At 26.6% G+C, this 24,421-nt stretch overlaps 1 long non-coding RNA gene across 1 annotated transcript in view; it reads left to right on the top strand.

Annotated features, from left to right (window-relative positions):
• Positions 1–17,187, top strand: part of LOC126313206 (uncharacterized) — a 42,268-nt gene extending 25,081 nt beyond the window's left edge. The window contains exon 3 of the long non-coding RNA XR_007555078.1: positions 16,839–17,187. This is a non-coding gene — a long non-coding RNA (uncharacterized LOC126313206). The remainder of the gene's footprint in view (positions 1–16,838) is intronic.
• The last annotated feature ends 7,234 nt before the right edge of the window (positions 17,188–24,421 follow it).

Raw genomic sequence — 24,421 nt, 5'->3', positions numbered from 1 at the left:
CATTTATGTAGATTTTTTCTACAATTAGTATTGATACTTTATGATTTATTTATATTTATTTTGAATTTTCTTTTATTGGTTATTTGTGTTTTAATTAGTGTTGCCTTTTTAACTTTATTAGAGCGTAAGGTTTTAGGTTATATTCAGATTCGAAAGGGTCCAAATAAGGTAGCTTTTGTTGGAATTCCTCAGCCATTTAGAGATGCTATTAAGTTAATTTGTAAGGAGCAGCCAATTCCTATTATATCTAATTACCTACTTTATTATTTTTCCCCTGTTTTTAATTTAATGATTTCTTTAGCCGTTTGAGTAATTTTTCCTTATTTAACTTATATGTGTTCTTTTTCTTATGGATTTTTATTTTTTTTATGTTGTACTAGATTAGGTGTTTATACTGTTATAATTGCTGGTTGATCTTCTAATTCAAATTATTCATTATTAGGTTCTCTTCGTTCTGTTGCTCAAACAATTTCTTATGAAGTTAGTTTAGCTTTAATTTTATTGTCTTTAATTATTTTAATTGGTAGTTTTAATATGTTTGATTTTATAAACTATCAGCTTTATTGTTGATTTATTATTATTTCTTTTCCTTTAGCTTTAGCTTGTTTTGCTTCTTGCTTAGCTGAAACTAATCGTACTCCTTTTGATTTTCCTGAAAGGGAATCTGAGTTAGTTTCAGGATTTAATATTGAGTATGGTGTGGGTGGTTTGACTTTAATTTTTTTAGCTGAATATACTAGAATTGTCTTCATAAGAATGTTATTGGCTTTAATTTTTTTGGGTGGTGATTTTTATTCTTTTATATTTTTTATTAAGCTTGCTATTATATCTTTTGGTTTTATTTGGGTTCGTGGAACATTACCACGGTTCCGTTATGATAAATTAATGTACTTAGCTTGAAAAAGTTTTTTACCTTTATCTTTGAATTTTTTTATTTTCTTTGTTGGTTTAAAGATTATATTTATCTCATTTGTTTAGTGAAATTTTTTGAGAAAAGTTAATAGAAGAGTTAAACTTCTAATTTTATGTTTTCAAAACATATGCTTTTCCTAAGCTAATTAACTTTATTCCTTAATTAATTTATCTCATGCGTTTGCGACATGGACATTAATTAAGAAATATGTGAAGTAAATAATTGTTAAGATTTGACCTGTTATAATATAAGGTTCTTCAACAGGTCGTTTACCAATTCACGTTAGTAAGCATACAACAACTACTATAATTCAGAATAAAATTTGATTAATAGGGTAAAATTGAATGCCTCGGAATGGTGTTTTATTATAAAATGGTAAAATTATTAAGATTCTAATTGATAAAAATAATGCAATAACACCTCCTAACTTATTAGGGATAGATCGTAGAATTGCATATGCAAATAGGAAATATCATTCTGGTTGAATGTGAACTGGTGTTACTAATGGGTTGGCAGGTACAAAGTTATCTGGATCTCCTAATAGGTAAGGATTAATTAAACATAGTATAATTAATAATGATGTTATTATTACAAATGTAATAGAATCCTTAAAGGTAAAGTATGGATGGAATGGAATTTTTTCAATATCTCCATTTAGTCCAAGAGGATTATTAGATCCTGTTTGGTGAAGAAAAAATAAAAGAATTGCTGCTATAGCAGCAATAATAAATGGTAATACAAAATGGAATGTGAAGAATCGATTTAATGTTGCATTATCAACAGCGAATCCTCCTCATACTCATTGGACTAAATCTGTTCCTAAGTATGGGATTGCTGATAATAAATTAGTAATTACTGTTGCACCTCAAAAAGATATTTGGCCTCAGGGTAAGACATATCCTATAAATGCAGTTGCTATAACTAAAAATAAAATCACTGTATCAATTATTCAGGTATGTATATATATATAAGATCCATAGTAAATTCCCTGTCCTACATGTAAGTAAATACAAATAAAAAACATAGATGCTCCATTTGCGTGTAAGGTTCGGATAATTCAACCATTATTTACGTCTCGGCAGATGTGTACCACACTACTGAAAGCTATTTCAATATTTGATGTATAATGTATAGCTAAAAATAGTCCAGTTACGATTTGAATTACCAAACATAACCCTAATAGGGATCCAAAATTTCATCAAAATGAAATATTTGTTGGGGCAGGTAAGTCAATTAAAGAGTTATTAATAATTTTAATTAAAGGATGTCTTAATTGTAAGGGTTTATTCATTAGTAATTATCTTATTTTACGAATAGGTCCCTGATTAATATTGGTGATTTTAACAACTGCTAGTAGTGCTAAAAATAAATAAATTATTATTATTATTGTAATAATGAATGTTGGTCTATTATATAATTTTTCTAAAGATATTGTTATTTCTTGATAATTGATTGAATTATCAATATTTATAGTTTCGGTGTTTTTGAAAAAGTCTATAAATATAGATATATCTAGAATAATTAATATTAATATGATAAATACTCACATTATTAATGTAATAATTATAGTGATTGATTTAGGCTGAAATATTTCGTTTGATGCAATTCTTGTAATGTAAATAAATAATACTAGTATACCACCAAGAAATGTTAAAAATAAAATATATGATAATCAATATCTTTCTATTATTGTTCCTGTTATTAATCCAACTAGGAAGGTTTGAAGGATAATAAAAAGCATTATTGATATTGGGTGTCTTAATTTAATAAAATTAATATTTATTACATTTGATAATGATATAATTATTATTTTGATCATTTCAGGGGTTAGTTTATTTAAAATACCGGTTTTGGGGACCGATGATGGAAGCTTTTCCACCTCTGAAGTTTTAAAAGTGGGGGCTGGACTTATTTCCGGTTTACAAGACCGGCGTTTTTTTTAAACTATTAAAACTAATGTTTGTATTCTCTATTTTATACTTCTTTATTGATTTATTTTGCTGGTGTTTATGTTTTTTCTTCTAAACGTAAACATTTATTAATGGTTCTTTTGAGATTAGAATATATTGTTCTTTCTTTATTTATGTTAGTTATTGTTTTTCTTATTGAGTTTGATTATGATTATTTTTTTCCTGTTATTTTTTTAGTTTTTTCTGTTTGTGAGGGTGCTTTAGGTCTTTCTATTTTAGTTTCAATAATTCGTTCTCATGGTAATGATTTTTTTAATTCTTTTGGTTTATCTTTATGTTAAAGTATTTGTTTATAACTATTTTTTTGATCCCTCTTTGTTTATTAAATAATTGTTGATGGTTGGTTCATTCTTTAATGTTTCTGTTGGGTTTTGTTTTTATAATTTGTGTTTATTCATATGCTGATTTGAATATAATTAGATATTATTTTGGTATTGATTATTTTTCTTTTAGTTTAATTTTACTTAGTTTTTGGATTTGTTCTTTAATAATCACTGCTAGAGGTTCAGTTTATTTAAGTTCATATCATTCTAATTTTTTTGTTTTTATGGTTTTGATTTTAATAATTATGCTTTATTGTTCATTTGCTAGATTAAGTCTTCTTTCTTTTTATATTTTTTTTGAGGCTAGATTAGTTCCTACTTTACTTTTAATTTTGGGTTGGGGTTATCAACCTGAGCGTTTGCAGGCTGGTGTTTATTTAATTTTTTATACTTTGGTTGCTAGATTACCTTTATTATTAGTTTTATTTAAGGTTTATGATTTTTCTAATACTTTATATTTTCCTTTATTGGTTGATTTTGGTTCTTATTATTTTATGTTTTATGTATTTATAATTTTGGCTTTTTTAGTTAAGATACCTATGTTTTTGGTTCATTTATGACTTCCTAAGGCTCATGTAGAGGCCCCTATTTCAGGTAGAATAATTCTTGCTGGTGTTTTATTAAAGTTAGGTGGTTATGGTATTTTTCGTGTTATAAAGGTTATTTCTTATTTGGGTTTAAAGTTTAATTATTTTTGATTGTCTTTAGGTTTATCTGGGGGTGTTATTGTAAGATTTATTTGTTTTCGTCAGGTTGATTTAAAGTCTTTAATTGCATATTCTTCTGTTGCTCATATAAGAATGGTTATTGGTGGATTGATGACTATGAATTGATGAGGTTGTGTAGGTTCTCTTTCTCTAATGGTTGGTCATGGTTTATGTTCTTCTGGTTTATTTTGTTTATCTAATATTATTTATGAACGTTTAGGTAGACGAAGATTATTAATTAACAAGGGTATAATTAATATGATGCCAAGAATGGCTTTATGATGATTTCTTTTAAGATCATCAAATTTGGCTGCTCCTCCTTCTTTAAATTTGGTAGGTGAAATTAGATTATTAAATAGAATTATATCTTGATCTTCTTTTAGATTCTTTGCTTTGATTTTTTTATCTTTTTTTAGAGCTGTTTATACTTTGTATATATATTCTTATTCTCAGCATGGGAATTATTATTCTGGTGTTTAACTTGTTCTCTTGGTTATTTTCGTGAATATCATCTTTTACTTTTACATTGATTGCCTTTAAATATTCTCTGTTTAAAGGGTGAATATTTCTTTGTTTAGTTTGCTTAAGTATTTTAATTAAAAATATTGTTTTGTGGAATCAATGATATGAAGTTTTTCATCTTAGGCCGTGAATTTATTTTCTATTTGTTCTTTGAGTTTTTTTTCTTTGTTTATGTCGAGAACTATAATTTTTATTTTAGGTATTTATTATTTAATAATTGATTATAGAGTTTTTGTTGAGTGAGAGCTTTTCAATTTAAATGGTTCTATAGTTGTTATAACTTTCATTTTGGATTGAATATCTCTTATTTTTATATCTTTTGTTATATATATTTCTTCTTTGGTTATTTATTATAGAGAGGATTATATATCTGGTGAAAAGAATATAAATCGTTTTATTATTATTGTTTTAATATTTATTCTTTCTATAGGTTTTTTAATTATTAGTCCTAATTTAATTAGAATTTTATTAGGTACAGATGGTTTAGGTTTAGTTTCTTATTGTTTAGTTATTTATTATCAAAATGTAAAATCTTATAGTGCTGGTATATTAACTGCACTTTCTAATCGTATTGGTGATGTTGCTATTTTAATTTCTATTGCATGAATGTTAAATTTTGGTGGTTGAAATTATATTTATTATTATGATTTTATTTCTAATTCTTTTGAAATAAAGCTCATTACTATATTAATTGTTTTAGCAGCTACAATAAGAGAGCTCAGATTCCTTTCTCTTCATGACTTCCTGCTGCTATAGCAGCTCCTACTCCTGTTTCTGCTTTAGTTCATTCTTCTACTCTTGTTACTGCTGGTGTTTATTTATTAATTCGTTTTAGACCAATATTGGATACTTATAATTGTGGTTGATTTTTACTTTTAATTGGTTGTATAACTATATTTATGGCTGGATTGGGCGCTAATTTTGAGTTTGATTTAAAGAAGATTATTGCTCTTTCTACTTTAAGACAACTTGGTTTAATAATAAGAATTTTGGCTATAGGTTATCCAAAGCTTGCATTTTTTCATTTATTGGCTCATGCTTTATTTAAGGCATTATTATTTATATGTGCAGGTTCAATAATTCATAATTTGAAGGATTCTCAGGATATTTGTTTTATAGGATCAATTGTTAATTTCATACCTTTAACTTCAGTTTGTTTTAATATTTCTAGTTTATCTTTGTGTGGAATACCTTTTTTAGCGGGATTTTATTCAAAGGATTTAATTCTTGAGATGGTTTGTTTAAGATGAATTAATTGTTTAATTTTTTTTCTTTATTTTTTTTCTACTGGTTTAACTGCTTCTTATTCTTTTCGTTTGTTTTATTATTCAATATCTGGTGATAATAATTTTTATTCTAGATTTTCTTTTGATGATAAGGGTTATTATATTTCATTTGGAATAATTGGTCTATTGTTTGTTGTTGTTTTTGGTGGTAGTCTTTTATCTTGATTAATTTTTCCTATTCCTCATGTGATTGCTTTACCTTATTATTTAAAGTTTTTAACTATTACAGTTGTTATTTTAGGTGCTTATTTAGGTTATCTTATTTCTAATTTTGATTTTTCTCATAATTTATTTTCTTTAAGTATACTTTCTTTTGTTAGATTTGCTGGTTCTATATGATTTATACCTTTTCTTTCAACTAAGTTTATTAGATATATTCCTTTAAAAATAGGTTATTATTCATCTAAGTCATTTGATTATGGTTGAGGTGAATTACTTGGTGGTCAAGGTTTATATAGATTATTTATTTATTTAATTGGTTATATTCAAGGTTGATATGATTCTAATTTCAAGATTTATCTTTTAACTTTTATTTTTTGAATATTTATTTTGGTAATATTGTTTTTCGTTTACTTAAATAGCTTATAATTAGAGCGTGACAATGAAGATGTTAAGGAAGTATTTTTACTTTTAAGTATTTATAAATATAGATATAATATTTTTACAGTTAAAATGAAATGTTTTATTTAAACTATATAAATTTTAGAAATGTTAACGGAGTTTAACCGCTAATATAAAAAGTTAGCAGCTTTCATATTGGCTTTACATTTCCTTAATTGGAACTATTATAGTTCAATTATATTATTAACAGTAATACGCCTCTTTTTGGCTTCAATTAATAAGAATAAGGGTAGTACATACCAATCTTCCAGGTCGAAACTGACTGCAATATTTCGCTTCTTATTCTATTTAAGGTTGATTGATAATATCAATACTTTTTGAACGCAACCCAAATGTTATATTTAACTACAACCCTTTATTCTGCTCATTGTAATGCTCCTTGGTTTCATTCATGGTATAGTCCTCCTAATAGAACTAGAATAAAAATATTGTTGATACTGTTCAGATTATAATGTCTGAAGTTTTAAAAATAATTACAATTGGTAGAATTAGTGCAATTTCTACATCAAAAATTAAAAAGATTACTGCAATTAGGAAGAATCGTATTGAGAATGGTATTCGTGCTGATCTTTTTGGATCAAACCCACATTCAAATGGTGATCTTTTTTCTCGATCATTAATTAATTTTTTTGATAGTGTTGTTGCCAGGATTATAACAATTATTGGAATAATAAATCTAATGAAAACTCTTGTTGATAGAATTAGAAATGTTTTTCTTGATTTATATCAAGCTTTCTGATTGGAAGTCAAATGTACTATTTATACTAGAAAAACAATTATCTACCTCATCAATAAATAGAGATATATAAGAATAATCATACTACGTCTACGAAGTGTCAGTATCATGCTGCTGCTTCAAATCCAAAGTGATGTCTTGGTGAAAATTGATTTATTGAGTGTCGAAGTAGACATGTTGATAAAAAGATTGTTCCAATAATTACGTGTAAACCATGGAATCCTGTTGCAACAAAGAATGTTGATCCATAAACTGCATCTGCAATGGTAAAAGGTGCTTCTCAATCTTCATATGCTTGAAGTATTGTAAAGTATAGTCCTAATAACACTGTGAAGAATAATCCTTGTAGTGCTTGAGTATGATTACATTCCATTAAACTATGATGTGCTCATGTTACTGTTACTCCTGATGCTAAAAGAATAGCTGTATTAAGTAATGGAATTTGTATAGGGTTAAAGGGTTGAATTCCTATTGGAGGTCATAGTATTCCTAGTTCAATTGTTGGTGCTAATCTTCTTCTAAAGAATGCTCAAAAAAAAGAAACGAAAAATAATACCTCTGATGCAATAAATAAAATTATTCCTCATCGTAATCCAATTGATACAAATCCTGTATGTAATCCTTGATATGTTCCTTCTTGTACTACATCTCGTCATCATTGAATTATAGTTAGTAGGGTAATTCCAAATCCAATTATGAATAAGTTAATATTAAATAGGTGGAATCATTTTGCTAGTCCTGATACTAGGACTATTGCTCCAATTGCTCCTGTTAATGGTCAAGGTCTATAGTCTACTAAGTGGAATGGGTGGTTTGAGTGAGTTGTTAACATAGGTTTAATATACTTCTCTAGAATATAGAGTTCTTAGAATTGAGAAAACATAAGCTTGAATTATTGCTACTGCTGATTCTAGAATTAATAGAAGTATTTGTCCAATAATTAGTAATGAGATTAAGTTTATTGCTATAGATGGTCCTGTGTTTACTAATAAGGTTAATAATAAGTGTCCTGCAATTATATTTGCTGCCAACTGTACTGCTAATGTACCTGGTCGAATAACATTACTAATTGTTTCAATTAGTACTATAAATGATATTAATGCAGGCGGTGTACCTTGTGGTACAAGGTGTGTAAATATATGATTAGTATGGTTAATTCATCCAAATAATATAAATCTTAGCCATATAGGTAGGGCCATTGCAAATGTTAATGCTAAATGTCTTGTTCTAGTAAAAATATAAGGGAATAATCCTATGAAATTGTTAAATAATATTATAATAAAAATTGAGATGAAAATGAATGTTGTTCCATTAAATGATTTTGGTCCAAGAAGTGTTTTAAATTCATTATGTAAGGTTAAATTTAGTTTATTTCAGATAATGTTAATTCGTGATGGTGTAAGTCAAAATAGTGATGGGATTAATAATAGTCCTAGAAATGTTCTAGTTCAATTTAATGATAAATTAAAGATGTTAGTTGATGGGTCAAATGTTGAGAATAGATTTGTTATCATTTTCAATTTAAGTTTTTTATTTCAATTGTTCCTTTTTCTGCTCTTTTAATAAGGTTAGGTTTAAATGAGAAGAAGTTTATTTGATTAAACAAGATTAATGTAGCTGAAAATATAATGAATAGTGAGAATCATATAAGAGGGGATATTTGAGGGATTTGGATATAATTTCCTCATCAGAAGTAGTCGTTAATTTACTATTATTTGGTTTAAGAGACCATTACTTACTTTCAGTCATCTGATGAATTTCAAGGTGTACTAATTTTTTTTAGTTACTTTAGATTGACACTCTAATGTTATTTATTTTAACTAACTCCTTAAATTATCTTAGATAATCACTTAATAAATAAATTTACTGAAGTTCTTTCAATTACAATTGATATAAATCTGTGGTTTGCTCCACAGATTTCTGAGCATTGTCCAAAGAATAATCCAGGTCGATTTATTGTGAATGTTCCTTGATTTAACCGACCTGGCGTTGCATCAATTTTAACCCCTAATGCAGGAACTGCTCAGGGGAGTGTAGAACATCTGATGCTCTTGTTAATACTCGTACTTCTGTATTTATTGGTAGGATTGTTCGGTTATCTACATCTAGTAGTCGGAATCCATCATTTTCTAGGTCTTGTTCTGGTGTTATATAAGTGTCAAATTCTACGTCTAAAGTCCTTAGTATAATGAAATTAAGGTTGATGTTGAAATCAATCCTATTGTTGAAATTATTACTGTTATAGGAAGAATGATTCTTGATTTTTGGGACTTTATCTTTATAGATCACGAATTTTCTGTGTATGATATAATTAGAGCTGAGAATCTAATACGTATATAGTAGTAGAGTGTAATTGTAGTTAATACAACTATAATAGTTATAATAGTTGTTATATTGTTTTCTATTAATGATTGTATTACAATTCATTTTGGTAAGAATCCAAGGAATTGTGGTAGTCCACCTAAAGATAATAAAGATAAGAATATTATGAATTTAATTTCGGTTTTTATATTTCTGGCTGAATAAATTTGATTTATGAAAAATAAATTTATTTGCTTAAATAATAAAACTATAATTAATCTTAATAGTGAGTAAATAATGAAGTATAGTTCTCAGATGTTTTCTCTGACTGTTAATGATCTAATTATTCAACCTAGATGTCTGATTGATGAATATGCTAAAAGTTGTCGTAAGGATGTTTGATTTAAACCTCCTATTGCCCCAATAATAATTCTTAAGATAATAATTGTTAAAATAAAAGTTCTTAATTGAATACAATAAGATAAGACCATTATTGGGGCGATTTTCTGTCATGTTATTAATGTTAAACAATTATTTCATCTTGATGCTCCTATAACTTCTGGAAATCAGAAATGGAAAGGTGCAGCTCCAATCTTTAATAATAGTCTAGATCTAATTATTATTGATGGGATAAATTCTGTTTCCCATCCCATGGGATATTTTATTTGAATCAGCAAAAATTCAAAATAATAATATTGTCGATGCTATTGCTTGGACAATAAAATATTTAATTGATGATTCATTTATTATTATATTTTTATTTCTTGTTAGGAGCGGAATAAATGAAAGTAAGTTGATCTCAAGTCCTATTTATATATATATATATATATATATATATATATATATATATTAACCTTACATATTTATATATTTATATATTTATATATATATATAATAAATAATTTATATTAATATATTACATTTAATTGAAATTAAAGTATTATAAGTTCATCTTACCATTATCAATTGATTATTTTAATGCAATTATTTACCTAGGATTATAGCTACTTATGTTTTTAGCTTAAAATAGGTTATTATAATATAATATATACAATAATATGTAATTTAATATTTAATATTATTACAATTGGATATAATAAATAAAATTATTAATTTAAATATAAAATATTATAATTAATATAAATAATTATATTAATTATAATAATATAATTATGTAAATTATCTATAATTAGATTATTTAACTAATATATATGAAAGTTAACTTTATATAAAAAAAAGAATTCATATTAATAACATATTATATTAAATTACATAATTGTATAAAATATATTTATTATATTATTTAATCTTTATTTATTTATTAGTGCTAAGAAAGATTAAATAAGAAAGAATATAATACATTTATTGCTATACATGTTCCATATTAATCTTTAATTATATATAATAGAGAAGTTGTTGTGGTCATACATAGGGGCGTTTCTTTTTTTTTGTTATGTTTGTGGTTTTTTTCTTTTTTTTTCTTTAAATATTTGAATCTTTTATTTTTTCCTGAATTAATAGATTTAAAATTTTCTTATTTTTTATTTTTAAAAGTTATATTCTTGCTTGTTTATTCACTTTTTCTTTGTATTATATGTAAGTTTTGTTAGACTAAATGATCTTTTTGCAGTAATTTGATTTAATTATCAAGTGATTTTGGATTTAGCAATTGATTTAGTATCGGCATAATTCGTGCCAGCAGCTGCGGTTATACGATTGATACAAGTGAATATTATTGGTTAAAACAGTTGTTTATATTATTAGGGTTGAAATATAAATCTGTAAGGTGAAATGTTAAAATTTATTTGTGGCCCTTTTTATGAATCTGTGAAATTTAAATAATAAACTAGGATTAGATACCCTATTATTTTAAATGTTAATTATATTTACCAGGGTACTATTAGTTAAGGTCTTTAAACCCAAAGAATTTGGCGGTATCTCATTCCATTCAGAGGAACCTACCCCATGATTGATAATACACGATTTACTCTACTTAATTTATTTGTTTGTATATCTCCGTTATCAGAGAATCTTTTTAGAGTTATAATTCTCAAGATTTATAATTATAAAATATTTCAGGTCAAGGTGCAGCTTATAGTTAAGAGGAGGTGGGTTACAATAGATTTTTGTTTATAACGGATTTGATAGTGAAATACTGTTAATGAAGGTGGATTTGATAGTAATTTAATTTATTTAATTTAACTGATATTGGCTCTGAGATGTGTACACATCGCCCGTCGCTCTCATTATTGATTATTCTATTTTATTTTAAAGTAGCTTCAATTTAGATGAGATAAGTCGTAACATAGTAGATGTACTGGAAAGTGTATCTAGGAAGAGTTTCAAGATATAACTTATTAGTAAATGGTTTCATTTACACTGAAAATTTTTCTGTGCAAATCAGGATATCTTGACTATTTATTTTATTATATTTATTTTTTGTTTATTTAATTATTTAATATAAATAATTTTATTGTATTTTTGTCTTAGTATATTTTATAGAATTGATTTTTTAAATTATAGTTTATTGGTGTAATGTAAGTGTTTTATGAAATATTATTTTAAATTTTTTTAAGTAGATTTTCTTTATTGTACCTTTTGTATCAGGGTTTATCAAAATTTTAGTATTTATTTTACTTGTCTCGATTTGGGTTGATTTATAAATAATTTATAGTTAATGTATCATAATTATTATTAAATTATTTATAGAAATGAGATGTTAATCGTTTCCCAAGATATCTAGTTTCTTAAGAAAAAATTTAATTTTTTAAAGTTATTTGTTTTTATTTTATTTTTTAAGTAAAAATATTAACTTATTTATTCTTTAAGGGATAAGCTTTGAAGTTAATAACCTATAATTTATTTTATAGAAATATAATAGTAAGCTTTAAACCAGCTATCTTTAAGATTACGTTTTAGTTCATTATTTTTTATTTTGATTTTATAAATATTTTAGGTTTTTTATTAAGATTATTAATTTAATTTTAAAATTTTTGTAATAATGATAGAATTAGTATATTTATTTGTATGAAATTTTTACCTTGTGAACTTATTATAAGGAACTAGGCAAAATTGATTTCCGCCTGTTTATCAAAAACATGTCCTCTTGTTTATATTTTGAGGTCTGGCCTGCTCACTGAGCGTATTTTTAAAGAGCCGCGGTATTTTGACCGTGCAAAGGTAGCATAATCATTAGTCTCTTAATTAGTGGCTGGAATGAATGGCTTGACGAGAAATCAACTGTCTCTTAATAAATTTTTGAATTTAACTTTTGAGTCAAAAGGCTTAAATTCTTCTTTAGGACGAGAAGACCATATAGAGGTTGACATTTTACTTTTATATAGTTTTTTGTTTGTCTTTCTATATTTAATGATGATGTTTTGTTGGGGTGACATGAAGAATAGATAAACTCTTCATTATTATATCATTTATTTATGTTTGTTATTTTGATCCATAATTTATGATCATAAGATTAAGTTACCTTAGGGATAACAGCGTAATTGTTTTTGAGAGCTCATATCGACAAAGCAGATTGCGACCTCGATGTTGGATTAAGAAAAATTTTTGGTGCAGGAGCCCAATGATTAGGTCTGTTCGACCTTTAAATTCTTACATGATCTGAGTTCAGACCGGCGTGAGCCAGGTCGGTTTCTATCCTAAGATTGTTAATCCATATTAGTACGAAAGGACCATATGGTTAAAATATATTTTGTTATATTGATTAATATTAATTTATTTACTATTTTGACAGATTAATGTGTTGAATTTAGAATTCATTTATGTAGATTTTTACTACAAATAGTATTGATACTTTATGATTTATTTATATTTATTTTGAATTTTCTTTTATTGGTTATTTGTGTTTTAATTAGTGTTGCCTTTTTAACTTTATTAGAGCGTAAGGTTTTAGGTTATATTCAGATTCGAAAGGGTCCAAATAAGATAGGTTTTGTTGGAATTCCTCAGCCATTTAGAGATGCTATTAAGTTAATTTGTAAGGAGCAGCCAATTCCTATTATATCTAAATACCTACTTTATTATTTTTCCCCTGTTTTTAATTTAATGATTTCTTTAGCCGTTTGAGTAATTTTTCCTTATTTAACTTATATGTGTTCTTTTTCTTATGGATTTTTATTTTTTTTATGTTGTACTAGATTAGGTGTTTATACTGTTATAATTGCTGGTTGATCTTCTAATTCAAATTATTCATTATTAGGTTCTCTTCGTTCTGTTGCTCAAACAATTTCTTATGAAGTTAGTTTAGCTTTAATTTTATTGTCTTTAATTATTTTAATTGGTAGTTTTAATATGTTTGATTTTATAAACTATCAGCTTTATTGTTGATTTATTATTATTTCTTTTCCTTTAGCTTTAGCTTGTTTTGCTTCTTGCTTAGCTGAAACTAATCGTACTCCTTTTGATTTTGCTGAAGGGGAATCTGAGTTAGTTTCAGGATTTAATATTGAGTATGGTGCGGGTGGTTTTACTTTAATTTTTTTAGCTGAATATACTAGAATTGTCTTCATAAGAATGTTATTGGCTTTAATTTTTTTGGGTGGTGATTTTTATTCTTTTATATTTTTTATTAAGCTTGCTATTATATCTTTTGTTTTTATTTGGGTTCGTGGAACATTACCACGGTTCCGTTATGATAAATTAATGTACTTAGCTTGAAAAAGTTTTTACATTTATCTTTGAATTTTTTTATTTTCTTTGTTGGTTTAAAGATTTTATTTATCTCATTTGTTTAGTGAAATTTTTTGAGAAAAGTTAATAGAAGAGTTAAACTTCTAATTTTATGTTTTCAAAACATATGCTTTTCCTAAGCTAATTAACTTTATTCCTTAATTAATTTATCTCATGCGTTTGCGACATGGACATTAATTAAGAAATATGTGAAGTAAATAATTGTTAAGATTTGACCTGTTATAATATAAGGTTCTTCAACAGGAATGGAATTTTTTCAATATCTCCATTTAGTCCAAGAGGATTATTAGATCCTGTTTGGTGAAGAAAAAATAAATGAATTGCTGCTATAGCAGCAATAATAAATGGTAATACAAAATGGAATGTGAAGAATCGATTTAATGTTGCATTATCAACAGCGAATCCTCCTCATACTCATTGGACTAAATCTGTTCCTAAGTATGGGATTGCTGATAATAAATTAGTAATTACTGTTGCACCTCAAAAAGATATTTGGCCTCAGGGTAAGACATATCCTATAAATGCAGTTGCTATAACTAAAAATAAAATCACTGTACCAATTATTCAGGTATGTATATATATATAAGATCCATAGTAAATTCCCCGTCCTACATGTAAGTAAATACAAATAAAAAATATAGATGCTCCATTTGCGTGTAAGGTTCGGATAATTCAACCATTATTTACGTCTCGGCAGATGTGTACTACACTACTGAATGCTATTTCAATATTTGATGTATAATGTATAGCTAAAAATAGTCCAGTTACGATTTGAATTACCAAACATAACCCTAATAGGGATCCAAAATTTCATCAAAATGAAATATTTGTTGGGGCAGGTAAGTCAATTAAAGAGTTATTAATAATTTTAATTAAAGGATGTCTTAATCGTAAGGGTTTATTCATTAGTAATTATCTTATTTTACGAATAGGTCCCTGATTAATATTGGTGATTTTAACAACTGCTAGTAGTGCTAAAAATAAATAAATTATTATTATTATTGTAATAATGAATGTTGGTCTATTATATAATTTTTCTAAAGATATTGTTATTTCTTGATAATTGATTGAATTATCAATATTTATAGTTTTGGTGTTTTTGAAAAAGTCTATAAATATAGATATATCTAGAATAATTAATATTAATATGATAAATACTCACATTATTAATGTAATAATTATAGTGATTGATTTAGGCTGAAATATTTCGTTTGATGCAATTCTTGTAATGTAAATAAATAATACTAGTATACCACCAAGAAATGTTAAAAATAAAATATATGATAATCAATATCTTTCTATTATTGTTCCTGTTATTAATCCAACTAGGAAGGTTTGAAGGATAATAAAAAGCATTATTGATATTGGGTGTCTTAATTTAATAAAATTAATATTTATTATATTTGATAATGATATAATTATTATTTTGATCATTTCAGGGGTTAGTTTATTTAAAATACCGGTTTTGGGGACCGATGATGGAAGCTTTTCCACCTCTGAAGTTTTAAAAGTGGGGGCTGGACTTATTTCCGGTTTACAAGACCGGCGTTTTTTTAAACTATTAAAACTAATGTTTATATTCTCTATTTTTACTTCTTTATTGATTTATTTTGCTGGTGTTTATGTTTTTTCTTCTAAACGTAAACATTTATTAATGGTTCTTTTGAGATTAGAATATATTGTTCTTTCTTTATTTGTGTTAGTTATTGTTTTTCTTATGGAGTTTGATTATGATTATTTTTTTCCTGTTATTTTTTTAGTTTTTTCTGTTTGTGAGGGTGCTTTAGGTCTTTCTATTTTAGTTTCAATAATTCGTTCTCATGGTAATGATTTTTTTAATTCTTTTGGTTTATCTTTATGTTAAAGTATTTATTTATAACTATTTTTTTGATCCCTCTTTGTTTATTAAATAATTGTTGATGGTTGGTTCATTCTTTAATGTTTCTGTCGGGTTTTGTTTTTATAATTTGTGTTTATTTATATGCTGATTTGAATATAATTAGATATTATTTTGGTATTGATTATTTTTCTTTTAGTTTAATTTTACTTAGTTTTTGGATTTGTTCTTTAATAATCACTGCTAGAGGTTCAGTTTATTTAAGTTCATATCATTCTAATTTTTTTGTTTTTATGGTTTTGATTTTAATAATTATGCTTTATTGTTCATTTGCTAGATTAAGTCTTCTTTCTTTTTATATTTTTTTTGAGGCTAGATTAGTTCCTACTTTACTTTTAATTTTGGGTTGGGGTTATCAACCTGAGCGTTTGCAGGCTGGTGTTTATTTAATTTTTTATACTTTGGTTGCTAGATTACCTTTATTATTAGTTTTATTTAAGGTTTATGATTTTTCTAATACTTTATATTTTCCTTTATTGGTTGATTTTGGTTCTTATTATTTTATGTTTTATGTATTTATAATTTTGGCTTTTTTAGTTGAGATACCTATGTTTTTGGTTCATTTATGACTTCCTAAGGCTCATGTAGAGGCCCCTATTTCAGGTAGAATAATTCTTGCTGGTGTTTTATTAAAGTTAGGTGGTTATGGTATTTTTCGTGTTATAAAGGTTATTTCTTATTTGGGTTTAAAGTTTAATTATTTTTGATTGTCTTTAGGTTTATCTGGGGGTGTTATTGTAAGATTTATTTGTTTTCGTCAGGTTGATTTAAAGTCTTTAATTGCATATTTTTCTGTTGCTCATATAAGAATGGTTATTGGTGGATTAATGACTATGAATTGATGAGGTTGTGTAGTTTCTCTTTCTCTAATGGTTGGTCATGGTTTATGTTCTTCTGGTTTATTTTGTTTATCTAATATTATTTATGAACGTTTAGGTAGACGAAGATTATTAATTAACAAGGGTATAATTAATTTGATGCCAAGAATGGCTTTATGATGATTTCTTTTAAGATCATCAAATATGGCTGCTCCTCCTTCTTTAAATTTGGTAGGTGAAATTAGATTATTAAATAGAATTATATCTTGATCTTCTTTTAGATTCTTTGCTTTGATTTCTTTATCTTTTTTTAGAGCTGTTTATACTTTGTATATATATTCTTATTCTCAGCATGGGAATTATTATTCTGGTGTTTATACTTGTTCTCTTGGTTATTTTCGTGAATATCATCTTTTACTTTTACATTGATTGCCTTTATATATTCTCTGTTTAAAGGGTGAATATTTCTTTGTTTAGTTTGCTTAAGTATTTTAATTAAAAATATTGTTTTGTGGAATCAATGATATGAAGTTTTTCATCTTACGCCGTGAATTTATTTTCTATTTGTTCTTTGAGTTTTTTTTCTTTGTTTATTTCGAGAACTATAATTTTTATTTTAGGTATTTATTATTTAATAATTGATTATAGAGTTTTTGTTGAGTGAGAGCTTTTCAATTTAAATGGTTCTATAGTTGTTATAACTTTAATTTTGGATTGAATATCTCTTATTTTTATATCTTTTGTTATATATATTTCTTCTTTGGTTATTTATTATAGAGAGGATTATATATCTGGTGAAAAGAATATAAATCGTTTTATTATTATTGTTTTAATATTTATTCTTTCTATAGGTTTTTTAATTATTAGTCCTAATTTAATTAGAATTTTATTAGGTTGAGATGGTTTAGGTTTAGTTTCTTATTGTTTAGTTATTTATTATCAAAATGTAAAATCTTATAGTGCTGGTATATTAACTGCACTTTCTAATCGTATTGGTGATGTTGCTATTTTAATTTCTATTGCATGAATGTTAAATTTTGGTGGTTGAAATTATATTTATTATTATGATTTTATTTCTAATTCTTTTGAAATAAAGCTCATTACTATATTAATTGTTTTAGCAGCTATAACTAAGAGAGCTCAGATTCCTTTCTCTTCATGACTTCCTGCTGCTATAGCAACTCCTACTCCTGTTTCTGCTTTAGTTCATTCTTCTACTCTTGTTACTGCTGGTGTTTATTTATTAATTCGTTTTAGACCAATATTGGATACTTATAATTGTGGTTGATTTTTACTTTTAATTGGTTGTATAACTATATTTATGGCTGGATTGGGCGCTAATTTTGAGTTTGATTTAAAGAAGATTATTGCTCTTTCTACTTTAAGACAACTTGGTTTAATAATAAGAATTTTGGCTATAGGTTATCCAAAGCTTGCATTTTTTCATTTATTGGCTCATGCTTTATTTAAGGCATTATTATTTATATGTGCAGGTTCAATAATTCATAATTTGAAGGATTCTCAGGATATTCGTTTTATAGGATCAATTGTTAATTTCATACCTTTAACTTCAGTTTGTTTTAATGTTTCTAGTTTATCTTTGTGTGGAATACCTTTTTTAGCGGGATTTTATTCAAAGGATTTAATTCTTGAGATGGTTTGTTTAAGATGAATTAATTGTTTAATTTTTTTCTTTATTTTTTTTCTACTGGTTTAACTGCTTCTTATTCTTTTCGTTTGTTTTATTATTCAATATCTGGTGGTAATAATTTTTATTCTAGATTTTCTTTTGATGATAAGGGTTATTATATTTCATTTGGAATAATTGGTCTATTGTTTGTTGCTGTTTTTGGTGGTAGTCTTTTATCTTGATTAATTTTTCCTATTCCTCATGTGATTGCTTTACCTTATTATTTAAAGTTTTTAACTATTACAGTTGTTATTTTAGGTGCTTATTTAGGTTATCTTATTTCTAATTTTGATTTTTCTCATAATTTATTTTCTTTAAGTATACTTTCTTTTGTTAGATTTGCTGGTTCTATATGATTTATACCTTTTCTTTCAACTAAGTTTATTAGATATATTCCTTTAAAAATAGGTTATTATTCATCTAAGTCATTTGATTATGGTTGAGGTGAATTACTTGGTGGTCAAGGTTTATATAGATTATTTATTTATTTAATTGGTTATATTCAAGGTTGATTTGATTCTAATTTCAAGATTTATCTTTTAACTTTTATTTTTTGAATATTTATTTTGGTAATATTGTTTTTCGTTTACTTAAATAGCTTATAATTAGAGCGTGACACTGAAGATGTTAAGGAAGTATTTTTACTTTTAAGTATTTATAAATATAGATATATTATTTTTACAGTGAAAATGTAATGTTTTATTTAAACTATATAAATTTTAGAAATGTTAACGGAGTTTAACCGCTAATATAAAAAGTTAGCAGCTTTCATATTGGCTTTACATTTCCTTAATTGGAACTATTATAGTTCAATTATATTATTAACAGTAATACGCCTCTTTTTGGCTTCAATTAATAAGAATAAGGGCAGTACATACCAATCTTCCAGGTCGAAACTGACTGCAATATTTCGCTTCTTACTCTATTTAAGGTTGATTGATAATATCAATACTTTTTGAATGCAAAGGTAAGCTAAACAAGCTAATGGGTTCATACCCCATTTATAGAGGTATCAATCCTCTCCTTTTTAATGACCAACAACTCTACAAAACTGCTCTTCCTATCAACATTAATGATAGGAACGATCCTGTCCATTTCATCAAATTCCTGATTTGGGGTTTGAATAGGACTTGAGATCAACTTACTTTCACTTATTCTGCTCCTAACAAGAAATAAAAATATAATAATAAATGAATCATCAATTAAATATTTTATTGTCCAAGCAATAGCATCGACAATATTATTATTTTCAATTTTGCTGATTCAAATAAAATATCCCATGGGATGGGAAACAGAATTTATCCCATCAATAATAATTAGATCTAGACTATTATTAAAGATTGGAGCTGCACCTTTCCATTTCTGATTTCCAGAAGTTATAGGAGCATCAAGATGAAATAATTGTTTAACATTAATAACATGACAAAAAATCGCCCCAATAATGGTCTTATCTTATTGTATTCAATTAAGAACTTTTATTTGAACAATTATTATCTTAAGAATTATTATTGGGGCAATAGGAGGTTTAAATCAAACATCCTTACGACAACTTTTAGCATATTCATCAATCAGACATCTAGGTTGAATAATTAGATCATTAACAGTCAGAGAAAACATCTGAGAACTATACTTCATTATTTACTCACTATTAAGATTAATTATAGTTTTAATATTTAAGCAAATAAATTTATTTTTCATAAATCAAATTTATTCAGCCAGAAATATAAAAACCGAAATTAAATTCATAATATTCTTATCTTTATTATCTTTAGGTGGACTACCACCATTCCTTGGATTCTTACCAAAATGAATTGTAATACAATCATTAATAGAAAACAATATAACAACTATTATAACTATTATAGTTGTATTAACTACAATTACACTCTACTACTATATACGTATTAGATTCTCAGCTCTAATTATATCATACACAGAAAATTCGTGATCTATAAAGATAAAGTCCCAAAAATCAAGAATCATTCTTCCTATAACAGTAATAATTTCAACAATAGGATTGATTTCAACATCAACCTTAATTTCATTATACTAAGGACTTAAGTTAATCAAACTAATAACCTTCAAAGTTATAATTAAAAGAATAATCTTTTAGGCCTTAGTAAAATTTTACACCTCTAGAATTGCAGTCTAGAATCATAATTGAATATAAGACCTAAATATGATAAGAGAGAAAACATCTCATAAGTAGATTTACAGTCTACCACCTAAAATTCAGCCATCTTACCGCAAAAATGATTATTCTCAACAAACCATAAGGACATTGGTACTTTATACTTCATATTTGGAGCATGAGCAGGAATAGTAGGAACATCAATAAGAATACTTATTCGTGCTGAACTTGGCCAACCCGGATCTCTAATTGGGGATGACCAGATTTATAATGTTATTATTACAGCTCACGCATTCGTAATAATTTTCTTTATAGTAATACCTATATAATTGGTGGATTTGGTAATTGACTTGTTCTACTAATAATTGGTGCACCAGATATAGCATTTCCACGAATAAATAATATAAGTTTTTGATTACTACCACCTTCACTAACCCTTCTTCTTACATCTTCTATAGTAGATAATGGTGCTGGTACAGGATGAACAGTTTACCCTCCTCTAGCAGGAGCTATTGCACACGGGGGTGCATCTGTAGATCTAGCTATTTTTTCACTGCACTTAGCAGGTGTATCATCTATTCTTGGTGCAGTGAATTTCATTACAACAGCAATTAATATACGATCAGAAAGTATAACTTTAGATCAAACACCTTTATTTGTATGATCTGTAGCTATTACAGCATTACTTCTCCTTCTTTCACTTCCAGTTTTAGCAGGAGCTATTACTATATTATTAACAGATCGAAATTTAAATACATCATTCTTTGACCCTGCAGGAGGGGGTGACCCAATTCTATATCAACATCTATTTTGATTCTTTGGACACCCAGAAGTTTATATTTTAGTTCTACCGGGGTTCGGAATTATTTCACATATTGTATGTCAAGAAAGAGGAAAAATTGAATCATTTGGAACATTAGGTATAATTTATGCTATACTATCAATTGGACTAATAGGATTTATTGTATGAGCACATCATATATTTACAGTAGGAATGGATGTTGACACACGAGCATATTTTACATCAGCAACAATAATTATTGCTGTACCTACAGGAATTAAGGTATTTAGATGATTAGCTACATTATATGGAACTAAATTCAAGTTCAATCCACCATTATTATGAGCTCTAGGATTTATTTTCCTATTTACAATTGGTGGATTAACAGGATTAGTATTAGCAAATTCATCACTTGATATCGTATTACATGATACATATTATGTAGTAGCCCACTTTCATTATGTATTATCTATAGGAGCAGTATTTGCAATTATAGGAGGTGTCATTCAATGATATCCACTATTTACAGGATTAACTATAAATAATACATGATTAAAAATCCAATTTACAATTATATTCATTGGAGTAAATTTAACATTCTTTCCTCAACACTTCCTAGGATTAGCAGGAATACCTCGACGATACTCTGACTACCCAGACGCATATACATCATGAAACGTAGTATCAAGAATTGGGTCTACAATTTCTATTGTAGAAATCATTATATTCATTGTAATTATATGAGAAAGAATGATTACAAACCGAGCAATTATATTTAGAGCTAACATAAGAAGATCAACAGAATGACTACAAAATAACCCTCCTGCAGAACATAGTTACTCAGAATTACCATTAATCTCTAGATTCTAATATGGCAGATTAGTGCAGTAGATTTAAGCTCTACAAATAAAGGTTTGACCTTTTATTAGAAAATATTTATTAATGGCAACATGATCAAATTTATCTCTTCAAGATGGAGCTTCACCATTAATGGAGCAATTATCATTCTTTCATGATCATACTATGGTCGTATTATTATTAATTACAGTAATTGTAGGTTATGCCCTAAGTTATATATTATTTATTGCCTATACTAACCGTAATATACTTCATGGACATTTAATTGAAACAATCTGAACAGCTTTACCAGCAATTACATTAATTTTTATTGCCCTTCCATCATTACGACTATTATATTTACTTGATGATTCAGTAGATGCAATAATTACAATTAAAACCATTGGACGACAATGATATTGAAGATATGAATATTCAGACTTCATAGACGTAGAATTTGACACTTATAAACACCAGAACAAGACCTAGAAAATGATTGATTCCGACTACTAGATGTAGATAACCGAACAATAATACCAATAAATACAGAAGTACGAGTATTAACAAGAGCATCAGATGTTCTACACTCATGAGCAGTTCCTGCATTAGGGGTTAAAATTGATGCAACGCCAGGTCGGTTAAATCAAGGAACATTCACAATAAATCGACCTGGATTACTCTTTGGACAATGCTCAGAAATCTGTGGAGCAAACCACAGATTTATACCAATTGTAATTGAAAGAACTTCAGTAAATTTATTTATTAAGTGATTATCTAAGATAATTTAAGGAGTTAGTTAAAATAAATAACATTAGAGTGTCAATCTAAAGTAACTAAAAAAAATTAGTACACCTTGAAATTCATCAGATGACTGAAAGTAAGTAATGGTCTCTTAAACCAAATAATAGTAAATTAACGACTACTTCTGATGGGGAAATTATATCCAAATCCCTCAAATATCCCCTCTTATATGATTCTCACTATTCATTATATTTTCAGCTACATTAATCTTGTTTAATCAAATAAACTTCTTCTCATTTAAACCTAACCTTATTAAAAGAGCAGAAAAAGGAACAATTGAAATAAAAAACTTAAATTGAAAATGATAACAAATCTATTCTCAACATTTGACCCATCAACTAACATCTTTAATTTATCATTAAATTGAACTAGAACATTTCTAGGACTATTATTAATCCCATCACTATTTTGACTTACACCATCACGAATTAACATTATCTGAAATAAACTAAATTTAACCTTACATAATGAATTTAAAACACTTCTTGGACCAAAATCATTTAATGGAACAACATTCATTTTCATCTCAATTTTTATTATAATATTATTTAACAATTTCATAGAATTATTCCCTTATATTTTTACTAGAACAAGACATTTAGCATTAACATTTGCAATTGCCCTACCTATATGGCTAAGATTTATATTATTTGGATGAATTAACCATACTAATCATATATTTACACACCTTGTACCACAAGGTACACCGCCTGCATTAATATCATTTATAGTACTAATTGAAACAATTAGTAATGTTATTCGACCAGGTACATTAGCAGTACGGTTGGCAGCAAATATAATTGCAGGACACTTATTATTAACCTTATTAGGAAACACAGGACCATCTATAGCAATAAACTTAATCTCATTACTAATTATTGGTCAAATACTTCTATTAATTCTAGAATCAGCAGTAGCAATAATTCAAGCCTATGTTTTCTCAATTCTAAGAACTCTATATTCTAGAGAAGTATATTAAACCTATGTTAACAACTCACTCAAACCACCCATTCCACTTAGTAGACTATAGACCTTGACCATTAACAGGAGCAATTGGAGCAATAGTCCTAGTATCAGGACTAGCAAAATGATTCCACCTATTTAATATTAACTTATTCATAATTGGATTTGGAATTACCCTACTAACTATAATTCAATGATGACGAGATGTAGTACGAGAAGGAACATATCAAGGATTACATACAGGATTTGTATCAATTGGATTACGATGAGGAATAATTTTATTTATTGCATCAGAGGTATTATTTTTCGTTTCTTTTTTTTGAGCATTCTTTAGAAGAAGATTAGCACCAACAATTGAACTAGGAATACTATGACCTCCAATAGGAATTCAACCCTTTAACCCTATACAAATTCCAT

Source organism: Schistocerca gregaria, unplaced genomic scaffold (assembly GCF_023897955.1).
Source record: "Schistocerca gregaria isolate iqSchGreg1 unplaced genomic scaffold, iqSchGreg1.2 ptg000470l, whole genome shotgun sequence".
In the NCBI taxonomy this organism is placed as follows: domain Eukaryota; kingdom Metazoa; phylum Arthropoda; class Insecta; order Orthoptera; family Acrididae; genus Schistocerca; species Schistocerca gregaria.
This window is presented reverse-complemented; position numbering and strand designations above follow the sequence as displayed.